A 21,284-nucleotide genomic window follows, 5' to 3' on the forward strand; every position below is an offset into this window, starting at 1 on the left:
GTCTTATTGCATATACCAACCCATCCTATGGCAAACTATATGGATGTTATAATCTCTTGAGTAAACATGCCCTCTATTTAATAATAATAATAATAATAAATTTTTATTTATATCCCGCCCTCCCCGCAGAGGCGGAATGTCACCTAGATTAATGACACCCCTATGATAACAGTCTGCTTTTTATCACCTAGTGTTTTTTCAGCCGTTTTGTCCTACACTAACAAACACAGATCCTATTTGGGATTCTTTTAATCTGCTAAAAACATTCCCATGATTGCACACTGCACACTTACATTAAGAATCGCTGCGTCCATTCCCATATGTTTGATGAAGTCTGCTTAAGAGCATACAAAAGCTTACATTCTGACTAAAACTTAGTTGGTCTTAAATGTGCACTTGTCTACTGCTTTGTTCTAACTCTCATGATAGTTTTAGTTATTTTTTTCCCCTGGACAGGCCTGTCTTCTCCTAATCAACAGTGTGATTGTGCCAATGATTGAAATGATTTAGGCTGGAATCCTAAAGCCACTTTCCTGGGAGTAAGCTCCACTGAATTGCTTATGAGTAGACTTTAAGAATTGCTGAGGGTTGCGCAGGTTGCAACACATAAATTACAAATTAGTTTATTTAATAAAGTATAATTTGGCTGTAATTCTGTAACATAGAGTGGCTACAGCACAGATGCAAAGCCCAGCATGGCTTTCAAACTTCAAAGTGAAATTTGAAGCAAAAAAGAAAAAAAAAAGAGCCAATCTGTTGAAGGGCATTACTTGCATGTAAACTAGGAGTTTGATCTTGATAAGTTCAAATGGCAGCTGCATTCTGTTTGAATTTCTCAGTATCCTCATTTAAAATACTTCATTCTAAATTGTAAACCAATCATTAATTCAATCATATGGGGTGCTCAACTTGAGTGGAAATGGATATTATAAGCAAAAAGAGAGGTTTTATTTTTTTCTTTCTTTGCAAACATCAAATCATCTCTAATTTAGTATGATAGTACTCTGGTATCCCACTGGATGGAATTTTGCCTGGGAAAGAACATCATACTGTGTACATGGACTATTGCAGATGAACAGAAACGCCATGCAACATTATCTGTTTCCAAGTTTAAAAGTAAAGGCCATAAATGTAAGCAGGACTTCTTTTCAAATAACTATGAATTAGATTAGTTAAAGGAGAAAGGATCCTGCAGTACTGTCACCCAGAAAACATAGGCTCCAATGCAAGTCAAAGCTGAAACTGCTAATTAACAGTTAATTGGATTGTGCTAGTTAATTAAAACCCTATGATAACTGCCTGGGAAATAAAGATAACTCAAGATGTTGAGAACGAGATTGTTCCAAAAGTAGTTGTGGACTGCTCTGACCTGGGTAGCCCAGGAAAGCCTGATCTCGCCAGATCTCGGAAGCTAAGCAGAGTTGACTCTAGCAAGTATATGGATGGGAGACTTACAAAGATGGGAGATTTATAACAAAACATGATTTTTTAATTATGAAAGAATGGCCCTGACAATCTCATCAGATCAAGGAAGAAAGGAAGGGAGGAAGGAAGGAAGGAAGGAAGGAAGAAAGAAAGAAAGAAAGAAAGAAAGAAAGAAAGAAAGAAAGAAAGAAAGAAAGAAAGAAAGAAAGAAAGAAAGAAAGAAAGAGGGAGGGATTTTTCAGGCATATTGGACCCCCCCCCAAAAAAAAATGGGATTTCCCTAAAACCCAAATTCCTTTTCCAACAGCAAGAAAATTGGTATACAATGTTTTTCAGATGGTATATAACTCCACTGAGAAAGCAAATAAAAATTACAAAGGAAAACTCTGAAAATGTCAAGATAAATTCAATAAATCCAATATTGATAGAACTTTCACATGTGGTGGATTTATAACAAAGCAAATAGATTCCGGGAAAAATACAGAACATATTAAAGTTTAAATTCTCAATGGAGGCTGTTAGGTGTTCTGCCTAACAAATTACCAAAAAAATCTAGAAGAGATATTCAAGCATATGATGACAGTGGCTAGTACTATCTACTCAGCATAGAGGAAATTAGCTGTTTGTCCACATTTAGAAGAGTGGGAACATAAACTTGCTGAATATGCATTAAGGGCAAAATTAATAATTTACCAGAGGAACAGCTCTATTACAAAATTTGAGGAGAGATGGAATGTGTATTATGTCCATTATGCTAGCAGGAGACAAACATATATCAGAAGTAATGAAGTAGAAGTAGAATTAAAATCAGTTTTAAAACTAATATTCTGAATATAAATGGGTTCATATGAGAAATTTAATAGACCTTCCTTCGCACTGATATTTTTTATTTGCTAAATGTTTTAATGAATACATAGTGAAAATATGCAATACTGAATATGCAGTAATGATGAAAACCAATGATGCTGTCAAAATAGATCAACTATGAAGTTTGAAACTCAGTTGTAAAATGTGGAACATAATTGTATTGTAACAGAACTAAGAACTATTGTATATTATAGGCAATACCCCAGAAATTACAGTGAAGAGGATGTAAGGGGGGAAATCCTCTGATATATTTATGTTGTGCAATCATGTTGTACAACCCCCTTTCCTTTCCTTTCCTTTCCTTTCCTTTCCTTTCCTTTCCTTTCCTTTCCTTTCCTTTCCTTTCCTTTCCTTTCCTTTCCTTTCCTTTCCTTTCCTTTCCTGTCCTCCCTGTCCTGTCCTGTCCTGTCCTGTCCTGTCCTGTATCCCTGTTGTTTTAAAAATATTTTTAAAAGATATTTTTAAAAGTATGTGATGTAGATGTAAAGAAGAGACTAACATGGGGACTTCTGGGGTTGGAAAATGCCAAGCTGAATTGCTTCTTAGAAGGGGAGCAGGCTGGAAGTTCTGTTCGGGGTAGTGGAAGGCAATCTAATGTCTACTGTTTACTTTTCTCAGTCAGAGATCAGTCCAAGATATGCACAGGAAACTTTTAGGAGATTTACCTTGGTTAAAAGGGAGTCCCGGGGGGGGGGGGGGGATGGGGGGGGCTTCTTTGAGGCTTTGAGGGATCTCCAGAGACAAGTTGCATTTTCATCATCTGCAGAAGTTTCCAGAGTCATTTATTTGACATAAGCTCGACAGGATCCTAATCTTCTTTGGTACAGCTAAACATCTAAAACTATACAAGACAGAAAAGGTACAGATGGCTATCTTTCATTCTGAGACTAATTAAAGTTAAACAAAATAAAATCAGAAGGTGGGAAATTGAAATCTAGAAAGCTTGGAAGAAGAAGGGGAGAAAGGGCAAAATTTGGACTTTGTAAATTTCAAGGACAGTGCTAAAAAGTGGAAAGGAATTTATTGTTTTGTCTGCTTGCAGTTTTGGAGAAAAAGCCCCATCATCATAGACTTGCAGCTCCCACAGCCAACACAGGAAATACGTCAAGCATCGTGAGATCTCTCTACCAGCGAAAATGGGATTTGGTGGCAAGCAAAGCAGGAAGTATCAGATGGAAAAGGGAAATCATTGAAGCAGCCAGCCTACTCTAGGACTATAATATCATAGAAAAACATCGGCGGCCATTGCTAGGAGGCTAAAAATTAAATAAAATTTTTAAAGTGTTCGGGACATTAAAAATTGTTGGAGCTGACAGAGGTGACAATTATAAGGTAAATACTATTGGACATTACCGTTAATAACTATTTTAGAAACCTCTAGAGGAAAAAGGGAAAAAAATTAAAGTGAGGCAGAAAGTTGCGACTGCCATTTTGGAAAAAATAAAAACTTTAAAAATTAATATCTGAGCCCAGGAGGCTCTGAGGACAACGAAATTAGGCTTATTGAAAAGAGCAAGCCTCACCCTTTTAAATCTGATAGTTGAAATTTAATTTGGTGAGGTCAAAATTTTTGGTGTTTTTACATGTCAGACCATAAGCAAACCCGTGCAAGGACTGCTTCACTGGAGAAAATGCAGGACCAATTAGATTCAATGGAAGCCAGGATAATGAAAGGGATGAGGGAGATGATAACCGCTTCCAAAAAAGAAATTAGAAAAGATATTGAAGAACTAAAAAAAGATATAGAGGATCTCAGAAATGAGACTGTGGTGACATCAAAAAAAGTGCAAGAGGTAGAAGGGAAAGTGAAAGTACATGATTCCACCTTGTTAAAAATACAAGAAAAAGTGGCAATTCATGACTGCAAATTGATGGAGACCCAGATACGTCTGAGAGGAGTACTTGAGGATGAAGAAACTGATTTGAAAGAATATATAATAAAAATTGCAGAATTTTTGGAGGAAGATCCTGAAGGGACTAGAAACATGTATGACTATATGTATAGAGTGAACTCACTATATGCCAAAAAAATAATCTACCAAGAGATGTGGTTATAAGATATATGACAAACTAAATGGTGGGAAAAATCATGAATAAAAACTTTGAAAATACATTGATAGTGGGAGGCAGCAGAGTAGGAATTATGAAGGAGTTGCCAAGACAAGTGATAAATGACAGAAGAGCATATAAGAAATTGACAGAAAAATTACGGGACAATGAAATGAGGTATAGATGGATAATACCTGAAGGTTTGAGCTTTGAGCTGCAAGGAAAAAGGATTACAATTACAAGCACACAAGAACTGCGTGGATTTTATGAAGAACATAAAGAATTTGCACCATGATGGATTACAAATTATTATCTTGGAATGTAAATGGACTAAATTCACCACAAAAAAGAAAGGCAACATTTCATTGAATTAAAAAGCAAAATTGTAATATAGTTTGTTTACAAGAAGTACATATCAAACAAAAGAATTACAAATTTTTATGGAATAAACAATTGGGACTAGAATTTCATTCATTGGCTGAACAGAAGAAAAAGGGAGTGATTTTTTTTATATTAAACAAGAATTGGACCTGAAACTAATGTTTAAAGATAAAGATGGAAGATTTGTAGTGGTAGAAATAATATTAAATGCAAAAAAAAGTTGTTACTGGGACTGTATGCACCAAATGGAGCAAAGGATGCTTTTTTAAAGACATTATACAACAATTTGATGAAGTGACATATGATCAAGTTTTGATAATGGGGGACTTTAATAGAACAATTAAGAACACACTGGATAGGTCTGCGGGGGTGGGAAATAATAAGGATTGAAAATTGCCAGTCTTTTTTTGAATTGGTCAAACAAGAAAACATGGAGGATATATGGAGGAAATTTAATCCTGAAGTGTGAGACTATACCTTTTTTTCAACAAGACATAAAACTTTTTCCAGAATTGACATGTTGTGGGGTACTAAAGATTTAGGCCTTATAATAAAGAAAATAGAGATTTTACCTTAAATAGGGGCTGATCCTAACCCAATAATGTGAATTACAAAATTGTCTATAAAGTCAAGAAGATGGAGATTGAATGAAGATTTACTACAGAATAAAGAAATAGTGACATCTCTAGAAAATGAAACTAAAGCTTTCTTCCAAATAAACGATAAAGAAGATATAGAATTTCAGACGGTGTGGGATACTTATAAAGCAGTAATGAGAGGAATATTGATTACATTGAATAATAAAGACAAGAGGGCAAAAGAAAAACAGATGCTGGACATTCAAAATGAAATAAAGAAAAAGACGGGGAACTGAGAAAAAGGCCAGGGAAAAAGAAAATTATGAGGGAGATTACAATATTACAACACAAATTAGACATTTGTTAAATAAAGAACTGGAATGGAATCTGAAAAGGTTGCAGCAGAAATCTTTTGAGGGAGTAAATAAACCTGGAAAATATTTGGCCTGGCAATTGAAGAAAAAAGAGAGAAAGTAAAATTATTAATAAAATTGTAGTGGAGGGAAGAGAGGTGGTAGATCAAGAAGGAATAAAAAGAGAATTCTTTAAGTATTATGCCAAATTATTTAAGGGTGTTAAAATAAAGAAAGAAAAGATGGAAGAGTATTCACAAAAGATTAAAATAGCACCCTTAACAGAAAATATGGGAAAAGTCTTGAATGATCCAATCGAAAAAAACAGAAATTGAAGCAGCAATTAATGCAATGGAAAATGGAAAAACACCTGGGCCAGATGGATATACAGCTAAATTTTTTAAAACCTTCAAAGAGGAGTTAATTCCGAAACTTCAGAAATTGATGAACATGATAAGAATAAAAGGGAAAATACCAAATACATGGAAGGAAGCTGTTATTTCATTGATTCCAAAAGAAGATAGAGATGTCATGAATGTAAAAAATTATAGACCAATCTCACTATTAAATAATGACTATAAAATATATACAAGAATCTTGGCAGAAAGGCTTAAAAAATATTTGATAAATTTTATAAAGGAAGATCAAGCGGGGTTTCTCCCCAAAAGGCAAATAAGAGACAATATTAGAATTGTTGTAAATATTGTAGAATATTATGAAAGACATCCCGAAAAGGAAGTAGCATTATTCTTTGTGGATGCAGAGGAAGCATTTGATAATTTAAATTGGGACTTTATGTTTGCAGTAATGGAGAAAATGGAGTTGGGGGAAAACTTTATAAGGATGATAAAAGCAATATATACTGAACAACGTGCAGGGTTATGTATAAATGCAGATCTTACAGAAGACATAATAATTTGCAAAGGTACAAGACAAGGCTGTCCGCTTTCCCCACTGTTGTTTATAATGACTCTTGAAATCTTACTGATGCAAATCCAAGAAGATAAAGAAATAGAAGGATTAAAAGTAAAAAAGGATTTACTTACAAATATAGAGCATTTGCAAATGATATAATGTTTATAAATGAAAATCCCATACAAGTCACACCTTTGTTGTTAACTAAAATACAAGAATATGGGGAATTGGTGGGACTGTGTATTAATAAAGAAAAATAAAAACTTCTATGTAAAAATATGCAAGTAAGCAAACAAAAGGAACTGCAGAAGATAACGGGATGTGAAGTTACCTCTAAGGTAAAATATTTGGGTGTGGAGATACCAATGAAGAATATTCACTTGTTTAAAAACAATTACGAGAAGCTATGGCGTAAAATGGATGAAGATATGAAATGGAATAAACTTAATTTGTCATTGCTTGGCAGAATAGCTGCAATTAAGATGAATATTTTGCCAAGAATAATATATTTGTTTCAAACTATTCTGATTGTGAAAGGCAGTAAACAATTTAATAAATGGCAAAGGAAAATTTCAGAGTTTGTGTGGGCTGGAAAGAAACCAAGGATCAAAATGAAAATCTTAACAGATGCAAAAGAGAGAGGAGGATTCCAATTACCAGATTTAAAATTATATCATGAGGCAGTTTGTCTAGTGTGGATAAAAGAATGGGTGACGCTGTTAAACAAAAAACTTTTAGCGTTGGAAGGTCATGGAAATAAATTTGGCTGGCACCCTTATATGTACTATGGGAAAAAAGATGGATGTTTTTTTTCTCTCACCATTATATAAGAAATAATTTGCTAAATACTTGGATGAAATATAAGAAGTATGGGGATGAGAGAAAACCATTATGGATAGTGCCAGCAGAAGTAATAAAAATAACAGCTGAGTTGGGTGAAGAAAAGTGGTTGTCATACAATCAACTATTAAAAATACAAAGTGGCAAAATAGAATTGAAAACTGCTGAAGAGTTGAATAATAAATATGATTAGTTCCAAATGCAACAAATAAAGAGCTTGGTGGAAAATGATATTAAAAATGAAGGAATAAGAAGAGAGCAAACAGAAATGGAAAAAGTTCTGCTTGGAGACAATGAAAAATTAATTTCAAAATTATATAAATTACTTTTAAAATGGTCTACGGAAGATGAAGTAGTGAAATCTCAAATGATTAAGTGGGCAATTAATGTAAATAAAGAAATACAGATGGAAACTTGGGAATATTTGTGGAAGAATTCTATAAAGCGTTCAACGTGTCATAGTATTAAAGAGAACTGTTTTAAAATGATGTACAGATGGTATATGACTCCTAAAAAGTTGGCAAAGATGAACAATAAGATGCCAGATAGATGTTGGAAATGTAAAAAACATAAAGGTTCTTTCTATCATATGTGGTGGACTTGTGAAAGAGCAAAAAAGTATTGGCAGATGATTCAACAAGAAATTTCTAGGATCTTGGGATACGAATTTAAGAAAGTTGCAGAGACTTTTCTGTTGGGATTACAAATGGAAAAATTTCCAAAAGAAGATAGAACTATAATCTGGTACTTGCTTTCAGCTGCTAGGACACTGTATGCGCAGTTGTGGAAGCAAGAAAAAATACCAGAAAAATGGGATTGGATTGTAAAAGTTATGACATGGAGTGAAATGGACAAATTAACAAGAATTTTAAGAGACTATGATTTAGAAGTTTTTAAGATGGAGTGGGAAAAGTTTAGAAGATATGTAGAAAAAGAGTGGAAAATAAAAGGACATTGGACAATTTTTGATAATGATTAAGTCTTAGAAGGAAGAAGAATATTAATCTTTGTTTTTATTAGTTAAGGGTACCTTTAAATGTTAGTATTTTAAGTAAATAACACTGGCGGGGTCAAGTAACGGGGGGAGGGGTGGTTAGAAGGTAATATATGGGATAGATAAAAAGAAGTTATTAACGATGCAAGAAATAGATATTGTTACCATATGTTACTAAATAAAGTTGTTTTAAACAAATAAAGAAGAGACTAACATGGATGGAGGGACACCTTATCTCTATAATAGCTACATTAAGAGGGATATAAACAAAATGGATACAAGTGAGAGAAGGAAAAACAGGGGAGAGTAAAGAGCCAAGAGAAAAGAGCAGTCAGCAGGAGAAGTTGGCCATCCAAGCCCATCCCAAGCTATGGTAGCTTTAAGAGCGACAAGAGACCTACAAGCCACTGCAGTGCCATGTAGGATACATGGGAAGCTAATCAGGAGCTTCAAGGGATAGCAGTCAATTTGGACTTTATGATAACTAGAGCCGTACCTGGAAGATACACTAATACCTGATGTTTGCTGGTTTCTAGGTGTATTAAATAAGGAGCAGTGCAGACTTACCCTCACAGCTGACCTCATATTTGAAGGACTGACAAAGGATTGCATTCAGTGATCCACTTACACAAGGATTGTGGCTCCTCCCTGCTTTCCCCTCTTCCTAGCAGTCCCTTCCAATTCTGGAAAAGTTGATGACCAGGATCACAGAACCCATATGAAGTTATAGCTACGTGAGTGAGTGAGCTGCAATGAGAAGGGAAGCACAGCTCCCTTGATGGAAGAGGCAAGAAAGGCCATTTTGCTCTCTTCCCTCTCCTTACTGCAGCCCACTGATTTGTATGACTATGCAGGACCTGCAGCCCCAAGAAATCAACTGTCAAGGGGTTGAATGGGACTGCTGGGGGAGGAGAAAGTGGGGAATATTTGTAGCCATCCCATGGAGACCGAGTCCATAGTTCCATTCCTGGTAGGTAGCTCAAATCTTTGATGGGAATTAACTACTGGTGAAGTGAGTAATTTACTCAGCAAAATACATTTTTACCCAAAATGTTGGGGTATCCAAAGTGGCTTACAGCTTTGTTCTCCCTCCTCCACAGGGATGTTTTTGAGCAGGAACACACAGGAATGCAGTTCCGGCTGGCTTGGCCTAGTATGGGTGTGGCCTAGTATGCAAGAGTTCTTGTGAAACAATGGTGGCATCAGGGGGTGTGATTTAATTTGCAAATGAGTTCCTCCTGGGCTTTTCTACAAAAAAACCCTCTGCTTCTCCACATCCTCCAATGACCCTTCCACTTATGCTGGATGCAGAGGTAGGTTATACTGGCAAAAAGCTACTCAACAAGCTTCTGTGGAGGAAGGCTCAATCCTGGGTCTTCTGGATCCTAGACTGACTCTCTGACTATTATGCAGCATACGCTGATACCCAAAAGATGTATAATCTATGTATACAGTCCAGATTTAAAGCTCCAGCTCATTCTTCTCGCCCACAGGACAAAACATCTGGACAGCACAAAACATGCTCCCCATGTTTCCCAAAACATTCATATAAATCTTAGCTTTGCTTTTGTCACTAATGAGACTGACTCTAATCAGGATTCGATCAAAGCAAAACTTGGCTTCATCAGATTACCAGACTGGTTTCTACAAGCCTGAGAGTTCGGAACATGCAACAAAATGTACAAGTGCTTATCCAGACCTCTGAACCTTTCAATTTTTGCCAATCACCAGATTGACATCTAGAAAATGGAACAGCTTATTAAGTGCCTGGGACTTAAGATGTATTCTGAAGAAAGGTGGCAGGAGCATTTCACACCTTTATTTTTCAAGTTCCAGCGTAATAAAGGCTTTGCTGCTACTTTGCTATGATTACACAAGAAGAACACGATGACCCGCATTTGGAGCACTTTCTCTTCACTCTGTGGAGTGCCTTCTTGAGCAATCCAATTCCGTGAATCCTGTATGACACTCGGAGGGATGTGTCAGAGCAAATCTCTCATAGAGCAGATTTTTCAAGCTTATTATTGAATTCCCTAAAACCATTGACTCATGCTGTTCTTGACATAATGAACTCTTTCCTCCCCAAAAGGCTATTACGTATGTACAGCAAGCCAGAATGGGAGTATGTGAACATTTCAGCTCACCACTACAAGTAGGACAATGCCTCTATTTACAGCATTCAGTATGAATGACCCAAAGCTTCTTGCCATGAATATAAGGAGGAAAGAAACAATTGGACAAAGTCCTTCCCCACCACCAGAGATTTTGCTTTTTTGACTTCTGGTACACTTCAACAGAATTGCTAGGCAATACAGGTTGCAGTCTGGAAAGGGTCAACTAAGAACATAAGAGAAGCCATGTTGGATCAGGCCAATGGCCCATCCAGTCCAACACTCTTGTTTCACACAGTGGCCAAAAAATTTATATTTTTATATATAAATATATATGTATGTATATTTATTTATATATATATATTTATTTATATTTTTATATATAAATATATATGTATGTATATTTATTTATATATATATATATATATATATATATATATATATATATATATATATATATATATATATAAATTTTTTGGCCACTGTGTGAAACAAGAGTGTTGGACTGGATGGGCCATTGGCCTGATCCAACATATACACACACACACACACACACACTGTGGCTAATAGCCACTGATGGACCTCTCTAAGCAAACAGACTGCAGTGATATAAGCACTGGACTATTGTCTATAGTGAAGGTTGCTTGTGTCATTGCACAAAAGCCTCTTCCTTAATGGCACTGATTATGTAAACAGCAAAGTACAGCCTCCATATCTGAGAATGTGTGCAATAAGGAAAAAGAATCTGCACACTCCATTAGGGTAATGACTTGGATATAAAGGTGAATGATTTCTGAAGCCCATTAGATCATTCAAGGGACCTTCTACCAAGCAGTAAAGGGACAATGTTGAATAAACTAGATTAGGGATAGCCAGCATTGCATTCCTGGGGAGCACTATGGGGAAGAAAACGGACTGGAAAAGAGAATGCGGCTGTAAAAGCCAACTCTTCATGATCCATCAGACTGAAAGACAGGGCTAAGCAAACTAGGCAATTGCCTAGGGTGCTGGCCTTCTGGGTGCACTGAATTGATGTCCTCTATGTGATTCAGTGACATTATCAGTGCAGGGGGGGGGGCACAAGAAACTAGCCTTGCCTAGGGTGCCAGACAGTCTAGGGTCAGCCTTGCTGAGAGAGAGCAGTAAAACCACTTTTCTTGTTAAGTCAGTATCATTCCTAGGGCTGCTAACCTCCAGGTGGTAGGAAGGAAAAACAAACAAAGGCTGAACCACAAAGTAAATGAAATTACACTCTGTATTATATGACTTATTCAGAATTATTCACAAAATAGATCCACAGTATACATTACATATATCAAAACTGTACAAAAAGGGAAACACATTACAATTGCCTAGAACAGAACAGAGAATCCAACAGTCTCCACATAGTCATGGTTGCACCAAATCAACTTTAAGATGGATATCTTCTGTTCTGGAAATATGCATTGTCTTGAGTGTTCTGTTAAGAAATAATTCTTGTTCATTGAAAAGTTTCAACTTGAATATAGCTTGGAAAAAGCTCTGGCAAAACAAGGTGTGGAATACCGGTTTGCCTGTTGGCTGAGGCTGAAACCAAGACCGATTTCGAACTCACCTTATGCCGCTCTCACGTTCCTCTTCTCAACGGGGCTTCCTTCCAATTTCACACTATCTGCCCCAGGGCTGCAACAAGCATCGGCGTTTTCACACAGCAACAGAAACCACTAAATCCAGTTTCTGTTTGCTGCGTGAAAACGTCAATCCTTGCTGCAGCCCCGGGGCAGATAGTGTGAAATTGGAAGGAAGCCGCGCTGAGAAGACAAACATGAGAGCGGCGTAAATTGAGTCCAAAATTGGTCCAAATTAAACTGAAGCCAACTCTTGTGAACCTTTTCTGCTTTGGATTCCTCTACATTACATTTTCCAGAACAGAAGATCCAAGACTCCCTCCTATTTCCCTTGTGGCTTCTTGCTCTTGTTTTTAGGAGATCTGGAAGCTGTGAGGGAAATGGGAGGGAGCCACAGATCAAAATGCATTGGTCTGAGTGTGTGGGATGGCCCAGGATCACCTAGCAAGCTTTACAGCAGTTTGAGGATGTGAACCTGGGTCTTGCAGATCCTAGTCTTACACTCTAACCACTTAAACATACTTGGTCTATGCTTCTTAGAGATTTGTTAAAGTACACCCCTTTCATTCTGCAGGGGGCTAGCAATCTGCCGTCTACTTTTGGCATAATCCTACATTATTGTTGCCTCTAATGCTAGGGAGAACTCAACCACATCTAGTTAAAGCACCCTCTTTGGCGACATAAAGCAGGTAAACAAGGCACTTCTCTAAACCAACCTATGAATAACCCAAATTCCAACTCTGCCTTAACCAAAGTAACTAATCCCACATGGCTTGGGGGTGGGGGGTTGTTTCTGGCAAAGTGGCAACTATGTTGTGTAGCTGAGGAGTAAAAGCATCCCACCTCTTTTGGTTGTCAGTGGAAGACCAAGTTCTCAGCTTGGCTTATGTTTCATGGAAATTTGTGTTCCATTCCTTTAACACATGGAGACAAAAATACTTCCTCCATTCCCATTTGGGAAGGATGAATTCCAAGGTCAACTAAGGTATTTTTTCCCAGTCATGTAGACACATCAGAATTAGTTCTACTTGTTAAAACATTCAGCACCATCTCTGGTAATTGCTTTCCTGGGCCCTTAATGGAACAGTTATAAGGTCTATGCCAGCCCGTACAAGAGCCACAAGAAGACAACATGTTGTTAAGTGAGATTAATCAATTATCTGTTTTCTTTTTGCCATGAAAAATGTAAGAACACACTTAGGAAGGAACAAGGTACAGATCCTGGCCTTTTGAAGTGTACAATGCTCTGTTTTGCCATATCAAAAACCATTGGGGGAAAGCAATTTTTTTAACAAAAGATCCCAGTGGATCTTATCATATATTCTGACCACTACAAGGCAGAAAGCTTGGACTCAGCAAGATGAAGTACTGAAATAATGCCTGATGTTTTTCATCAGCACCAGAGTGAGTGTGTTGTCTTTGGTTTAAAGTTTATTTTTCTCTTATTTCTTTTCAATAAGTTATAACAAAAATGGAAGTGGTGAGGACCAGGGGAGAGAGAAATCTGTTCCCTAAATTACCTCTACTTTCCTTCCAGTCCTTAACACCTTCCAGCTTCACTCTTTTTCTCAGTTTCTTTCTTCTCTCCCATTTACACATATTAGCCCCCTTTCATTTGCCAGTGCTCCTCCAGTGTTTCCTCCCTTCCCACCTAACAGCTTATTCCTTTCCTGGTTTCCTTCCTTTGCACTCTCTTCCCTTCCTTACTGCCACATCAGTCACTTTCCCTCCAGTCCTGCATAGCTTCTCTCCCACTCCCTTGCTTCCAGGGCTACCAACTTCCTGGTGGTAGCTAGAGTTTTCCCAGAATTACAGCTGATCTCCAGGTGGCAGATATCAATTCCTCTGGAGAAAAAGGCTGCTGTGGAAGGTGGACTCTGAAATCATAAATCCCAAGGTCCCGCTCCTCCCCAAACCCTTATCCAGCTCTACTCAAAACATCGACAGGAATTTCCCAACCCAGAGCTGGCAATTTTACTTGCTTCCCCCATTCCCCATTTCTCTGCTCTTTGCTTTATTTGTTTTTTGTTCCTCTCAACCCATCATCTTCCTCACCTGCCCACTCTTTGTTTTCTCAAATATCCCATGTTGAACTGAAACTGCAACAGCCATTTTGGATTATCAGAATTACATAGGCAATTAATCTCAAATTGGCTACTGAAAGTACAAGACAAAATAATTGACTCCCTCACTCATCAAGATATTGATGTATTTGACACCAAATTCATGACTGTCTGGTTACCATTTTTGGAACATTTAGTAACAAAAGAAGAATATTATTCGATACTAGAAGTTATCAATGTCATCTATTAGATATATTTTTCTTTTTCTTTTGCTTTCATATGGTTAACAACTGACGAACTCATTACTTGTTATATGTTCCCCTTTTTTGGTTTTAATTATACAATAGGCTTACATATCTTTGTATTTGAACTAGATTCCTATTTGGTGTATTGTTATTATATATAATTACAAAGTTCTCAATAAAATTTATAATAAAAAAAATTGCATAGGCAATTCAAAATGACTGCCAAATTTGATTACCAGCCCACTGCTGGCAGCCCCCAGGAAACAAGGGAGCAGAGTTATGGTGCCAGGTTTCCTGCTATAGTATGAGACCTCCTGCTCTGTACTCTGGGTGCTTTGTTGAGTACTGGGGGAGAGGGGAGATTAGGTATTGTGGCAGTGCTGCAACATTACTTCCAGCGTGAACCATCAGGTTTGGGAGGAATCCTAGAACATTGTGCCAATGCATTGAAAGTGACACTGGGGCACTATTGCAACGCCAATATACATGTTTCTGCCCCTAAACCTCTCACTAATTGCCAAGTATCAACAACCTTAGGCAGACTTCCAATGATTGGCATCATGCCAACATTACAACAACATTTCTGGCACAAGCCTGGATGTGACTCATCAGGTTAGAGTGCCTCTCTAGGATTCCTCCTACCACAGAACTACCTAGCGTATTGCCCTGACATCATTTCTGGGTTTGATCATTGCTGAATTGGTCCCCCTTCCCCAGGGCTTTTTTTTTTTTTTTGTAGCAGGAGCTCCCTTGCATATTAGGCTACATCAGGATGGGTGTAGCCTAATATGCAAAGGAGTTCCTGCTACAAAAAAAGCCCTTCACTTCACTTTTGTTCCCACTGTTCAATGGAGCAACAGCAGGAACTGGTGCTCCAGAGTGGGAGATCTAGTACCAAAGCAAAAGACTGGCAACATTGCTGCCAAGATTTCTTGATTAAATGCCATGAGATTCAGCATTGTAAAGCTGATTAATTGTGTTCCACCCCTCCTTGATATTTTTCAAGTTTTTCTTGCAAACAAGGAGGATACCTTCTGAGTCACAGAAACATCTTCCCTCTCTGTGCAGGGATAAATTATGTGGATTTTGAAAATCTGTTCCAGCCCATGTTCAGAATTGGATATAACAAGTGGGAATCTTGCAAAGACTTGTGGAGGGCATTTGATTTTCTTCTCTCCCCCCCCCCCCATCATTTCCTTTTTCCCTTCCTGAAAAACTCTTTAATCTCTCAGCATCCCCTGCTTCTTTCTGTCCTTCCCATCCACCTGCCAACCGAACTTTTTATCTGCCGCTCATCTTCAGCTATTTATTTATTTATGTACTTCAATTATACCCCACCTTTCACACAAGGGGACCAAAAAACATCTTTCTCAGCTCCTCCATTTTAGGTGGGTTAAGCTGATGGGAATGGCCCATCCAGTCCAACACTCTGTGTCACACAGTGGCCAAAAAAACCAGGTGTCATCAGGAGGTCCATCATGGGGGCCAGGACACTAGAACCCCTCATACTGTTGCCCCTCCCAAGCACCAAGAATACAGAGCATCACTGCCCCAGACAGAGAGTTCCAACAATATACTGTGGCTAACAGCCATTGATGGACCTCTGTTCTATATGTTGATCCAATCCCTTTGAAGCTGTTTTTTATGTTCAACAGTACCAAGCAACAATACCTGAGTGAGTCACACAAGTCATGTGGTATTAAGTTGCTTGGTGGTTGCTGCCTGGCCTGGCTCTGATAAGACCTTCCTCAAAGGCCAAAGCAGCCTGGAAAAAGCCTTGCCACTGAAAAGGCATTCATTTCTTCCAGCTGTGTTATTTGAGGGGGGGGGGGTTAACTCTCCAGTGTTTTTAAATTTAAATTTCATAATTTTTATGCAAACCTGAGGCTTATCTGTTCTTGGCCCCCATTTTCAGATTTAAGTGTCCATAGATTGGGACATGCTGAGGATTAGTTAGACTGATGATTCCTGACATTTCCCAAGAACTAGTCTTTTGCATTCGTTCTTCTATGGCAGGGGTGGCCATCGGTAGCTCTTCAGATGTTTTTTACCTACAACACCCATCACCCCCAGATATCAGCCATGCTGGCTGGGGTTGATGGAAGTTGTAGGCAAAAAACATCTGGAGAGCTACTGTTGGCCACCCCTGTTACCATCGGTGTTACCATTCCACCCTGTTTGCATGTTACACTGCACATATGTACAACCAAAGAGTCAAACACACATTCATTTTACAGATGAAACTAAGGATAAGTTCCTGGGTATCTGTGGGTTTTTAATCACATATTCAACTGTACATGAGCAATATATACACACAGATTGTACATGCATTCACTGTTACTTGTGAGCAGGGTTCCTTTGACTGTAGCATCAAGGAATGATTGTTATATTGGAATAAGCCAACCTCGGTGGGCAAACCTGGCAGGCCTATTTCAGTGTCAATTAGGCTCCAGTTAAACATTAAAAAAGGCTATGGATAATAGCTTTGGGGGATGTCTTAAATGTCAGCTCATTACACCTACTCTTGCCATTTGGGCAGCTAGTGGCTCCATTGTATGGCTTCCTTGTAGAATGATAAAGACTGCCTTCCCAGAAGTGTATTTCAACATAAACAAGCTGGTGATGTAGAAGAATCTCTTCAGGAAAAACTTGATGGTGATGGGAGGTATATGCTGTACAAAGGAAAATCAGTACCCACTGGGCATGCCTATACATAGTAGTTCTTTGGCTGCCAGCCCACATTATTAGCAACCAGTATTTTCCAAACAGAATGGATGAGTTCCAGCCCAGAACTTCAGGTGAAATATCTTGATTTATTTATCCACCCAGATATTCATCTGGTGGCACTCTTTGTTATTATCATCATCATCATGATCAGAGGATGAAAGAGTTGACCACATGGTCAGTGCTTGCAGTCAAATTGCTCAATGACTATAAAAGATTTAGTTGGGCAGCCATGTTGGTCTGAAGCAGAATGAAGTTTGAGACCAATGGCACTTTTAAGACCAAAAAAGTTTTATTCAAGTTATGAGGTTTTGTGTATACATGCACACACACACACACTTCTTCAGATACACTGAAATGGAAGTTACCAATCTATACATATAGGTAGAGGATGAGCAGCAAATTATGGTGACCATATAAACTTAGTTTGTTGTTTGTGTTTGGTCATTGCATCTGTTAAAAATTCATTATGTTGTATGCTAATTTGCTGTTCACCTTCTAGTTATATGTATGAACTGTTAACTTCCATTTCAATGCACCTGGAGAAATGTGTGTGTGTGTGTGCAATGTATCTGAGGAAGTGTGGCTGCACATACTTGAATAAAACTTTGTTGGTCTTAAAGGTATCACTGGACTGAAACTGACTATAAAGAACATTGTGACAGAGTTGCAGCTATGTTGCACTAGATTATGTGCAAGAAAGATAGTTTACTATCAGCCCGAAATTCATGGGAGCACTGACCAGGCAAGATAATGGAGAATGATGAAGCAAAGATTGTTTAGGATTTCCAACTGCAAACAGATAAATACCCGGAGCAAAACACCCCCAATTGCACAATTGGAGGGGGGAAATTGAAAAAATAGGGTTTGGGTCATTGAGATTGCAATCCCAGGAGACAGCAGAATAGAAAAGAAAGAACAGGAGAAGATGGTGAAATACCAAGATGTATTAATAGAGTTAGAGTGCCTCTGGGAGAAGAAAGTTACCATTGTGCCAGTTGTCATTGGAGCCCCTGGAGCAGTGCCTAGAAATCTCAAGAAACACCAGGGTATTCTGGGCATTAAGCAAATAACACCGGCTCAGCTCCAGAAGACAATGTTGCTTGGTCCAGCCAGAATTCTGTGATGATAACTCTTCAATTCCCAAGAACTTGGCTAGATCTCAAATTGCAGAACACCATCTACTAGACCAGGGGTGGCCAACAGAAGCTCTCCAGATATAAGGAGATGGAAATTAGCAAGAGCAGGTCCTGGGTGACCTAATTTTTGGAGATCACTGTGGTGACCTAATTTTTTGCCTACAACTCCCATCAGCCCTAGCCAGCATGGCCAATGGCTAGGGCTGATGGGAGTTGTAGGCAAAAAACATCTGGAGAGCTACCGTTGGCCACCCCTGTACTAGACAAATATCTGACCATGACAATTCATCATCATTATCATTATTAATAATACCAAATATATAAATGTCGCAATAATAATAATAATAATAATAATAATAATAATAATAATAATAATAATAATAATAGCACCAGCTTCTCCTTGTCATGCTCAGTTAATAAGACCCTCACACTGGATAAATCACTTCCCTGGGAGCCCATGTTCCATTTTCACTTTCTGCAAAAGTTCCATGGAAATGAGATAGTGATTTTGACAGGAGATGGAAAAAGAATCAACACTGTTTCAAATGCAAATGTCTCACTTTTCCTGCTGTTGCTTAGCGCTGAAGGTGAATCGATCCCAGGAGGCTCAATCTGTTAATAATTCCTTCATTTATAATACTCTGCCTCCCTGACACAATGAGTCAATCAAATCAAGAGGGTTTTTTGCACCACAGTGATCTCCGAAGTCAAAATTAGGTCACCCAGGACCTGCTCTTGCTAATTTCCGTCTCCTTATATCATGGAAGTGAACCTGAAAACATCAGCAGAGGAGTGTGCTAAACATGCTAATGGAATCAAAGTTCCCAACCTATTAAAAAGAATGGCACTGAAGCAGCAATAGAAATTTATCCCATTATACAGGGTATCCAGACCACTCCAGCAAAATCGTACAAGGCATGGTCCAGTACATCACCACACATTGTATTGGTATACATTAACTGAGATATTTGGACCATAAAATGGAGAAAGAAGGAAGGAAGGATCTTGTATGTGCATTTTATTTTGTAATGTTCTCCCCAACACCAAGCAAAATTAAATCTTCACTCTTCTGTACATTCTTCCCCCTCCAAGTATGGTTCATTTAGATTGCATTTTTATACCATTTTGTGCTGTGCATTTTAGATCACTCACACCCCAATGCTGTGTCTGCTTCCTCTGAATGATGAGCTGCTTATCTTATGAGACTGAAAGTTAAGCCATAACCAGTTAAAGGAAGCTCATGGTCGACCAGATAATTGGTTCTATGGGACCATGGGAGTTCCTTCAGTGATCCCTCTTTCCTGACCTATGTGCTTTTTATGATTGTGTGTGTGTGTTTGTCTTTGGTTTTAATAGTTTAATGATGTGTTTTATTTGGTTTTAAGACATGTTTTTATGTCCATTTTTAATCTGTTAGCTGCCTTGGCAGCCCTGATGAGGGCAGAAAGGTGGGGTGTACATTTTGTAGATTAATTAATTAATTAAAACATGCATACTCTGTGTATGTACTTGACACACATATTAAAGTAGTATAGTCCTAGGAGGACTCCAGCACAACGTTTTTCCTTAACGTTTTGATTGGGTCATAAATGAAGGAACATAGTGATTCACTAATACTGCTGCTTTTTTTAAAAAAAAAAAATGTAGGGCATCCAATCATTGGCAGTCTTTTGACTATTGCTGAAAAAAATAGGAGTCTTTTGCCAAATTTAAAATAAAAAGACAGTCAAAAGGTATTGAGACTGGCATTCAAAGCAGGAACTGTAGACATACCACTGGCCATATGCAAATGAAATGTAATAGAGTAGGACATGTTTTGCCATTTTTCTATCACAGCTTTTTGTAACATATGGATTGGTTCTTCTTTAAAAGTACATCCATTGTGCTAATGATGATAGTTCATGCTCTAGAAGCTCTGCTTTAGGAGATTAAAATTCTAATGTGGCCCTGAGGGAAAGAAAGAAATACATCCATCTATGTACAAACTTCAAACTGCTAGCTACAGGAAATCCCCAGCTCACATAGCTCAAATTAAAACTGGAGCGGAACCAAATTTCACAGCAAAGTTCATTTCCTTCTGGTTCAGCTGATTCAATTGCTGCCCCTAAGTCATGAGGCTGAAACAGGGGTGAATATACTCTCTAAATGTCTCCGGTAATAGCTAATCAGAGCTAAAAAAAACCCCAAACAAAAACAAAAAGAATAGTTTACCACGTGGTTGACAACACTCTAATGCTAAAGGGAAACTAGTTACGTTGAAGTGAGACCTAAAAGGGGGCAAAAAGAGCTCCCCTTTCTCTGGTTTACTTTGCAATGTCAAAAGCCTGCTAAGGCCAAATATGAGCCAATTAAAGATACAAGGAGAAAAGGGGGAGGAATCACAGGGAACACACACAGGGAAGAAGGAAAACAAAATCCTCAAAAATAAAGGGCCTAAATAAACAGTTTATTGAATGAAAAAGAAATAATGGAGTGTTTTAGTACTGGAGGGTCTGTTTCAAGGAGATTGAATGTTCTCTTGCTTAATGGTAAAAGGTAGTCTCCTGTGCAAGCACCAGTTGTTTCCAACTCTGGGGTGACATCGCAACACGACGTTTTCTAGCAGACTTTTTATGAGGTGGTTTGTCATTCCCTTCCCCAGTCAATTACACTTCCCCCCCAGCAAGCTGTGTACTCATTTTACCAACCTTGGAAGGCTGGGTCAACCTTGAGCCAGCTACCTGAACCCAGCTTCTGCTGGGATCGAACTCAGGTCGCGAGCAGAAAGCTTGGACTGCTGTACTGCAGCCTTACCACTCTACGCCACAATAAACTATTAGCCCTGACAAAAGTAATGTTATTTTCAAACTACTTTGAGTCTCATTATGTGCTCCTCTGGGGACAATATGAGGTGGCCCTTCCTTTTTGGTGGAGGGAAGGTCAATTAAAAGCAGACACCACCAAAGGGAGACTTCAACAAAAAAACACTTCAGAGGCAAGTCCATTAGGAGTTC

This window comes from Heteronotia binoei, chromosome 4 (assembly GCF_032191835.1).
Source record: "Heteronotia binoei isolate CCM8104 ecotype False Entrance Well chromosome 4, APGP_CSIRO_Hbin_v1, whole genome shotgun sequence".
Taxonomy (NCBI): Eukaryota; Metazoa; Chordata; class Lepidosauria; order Squamata; family Gekkonidae; genus Heteronotia; species Heteronotia binoei.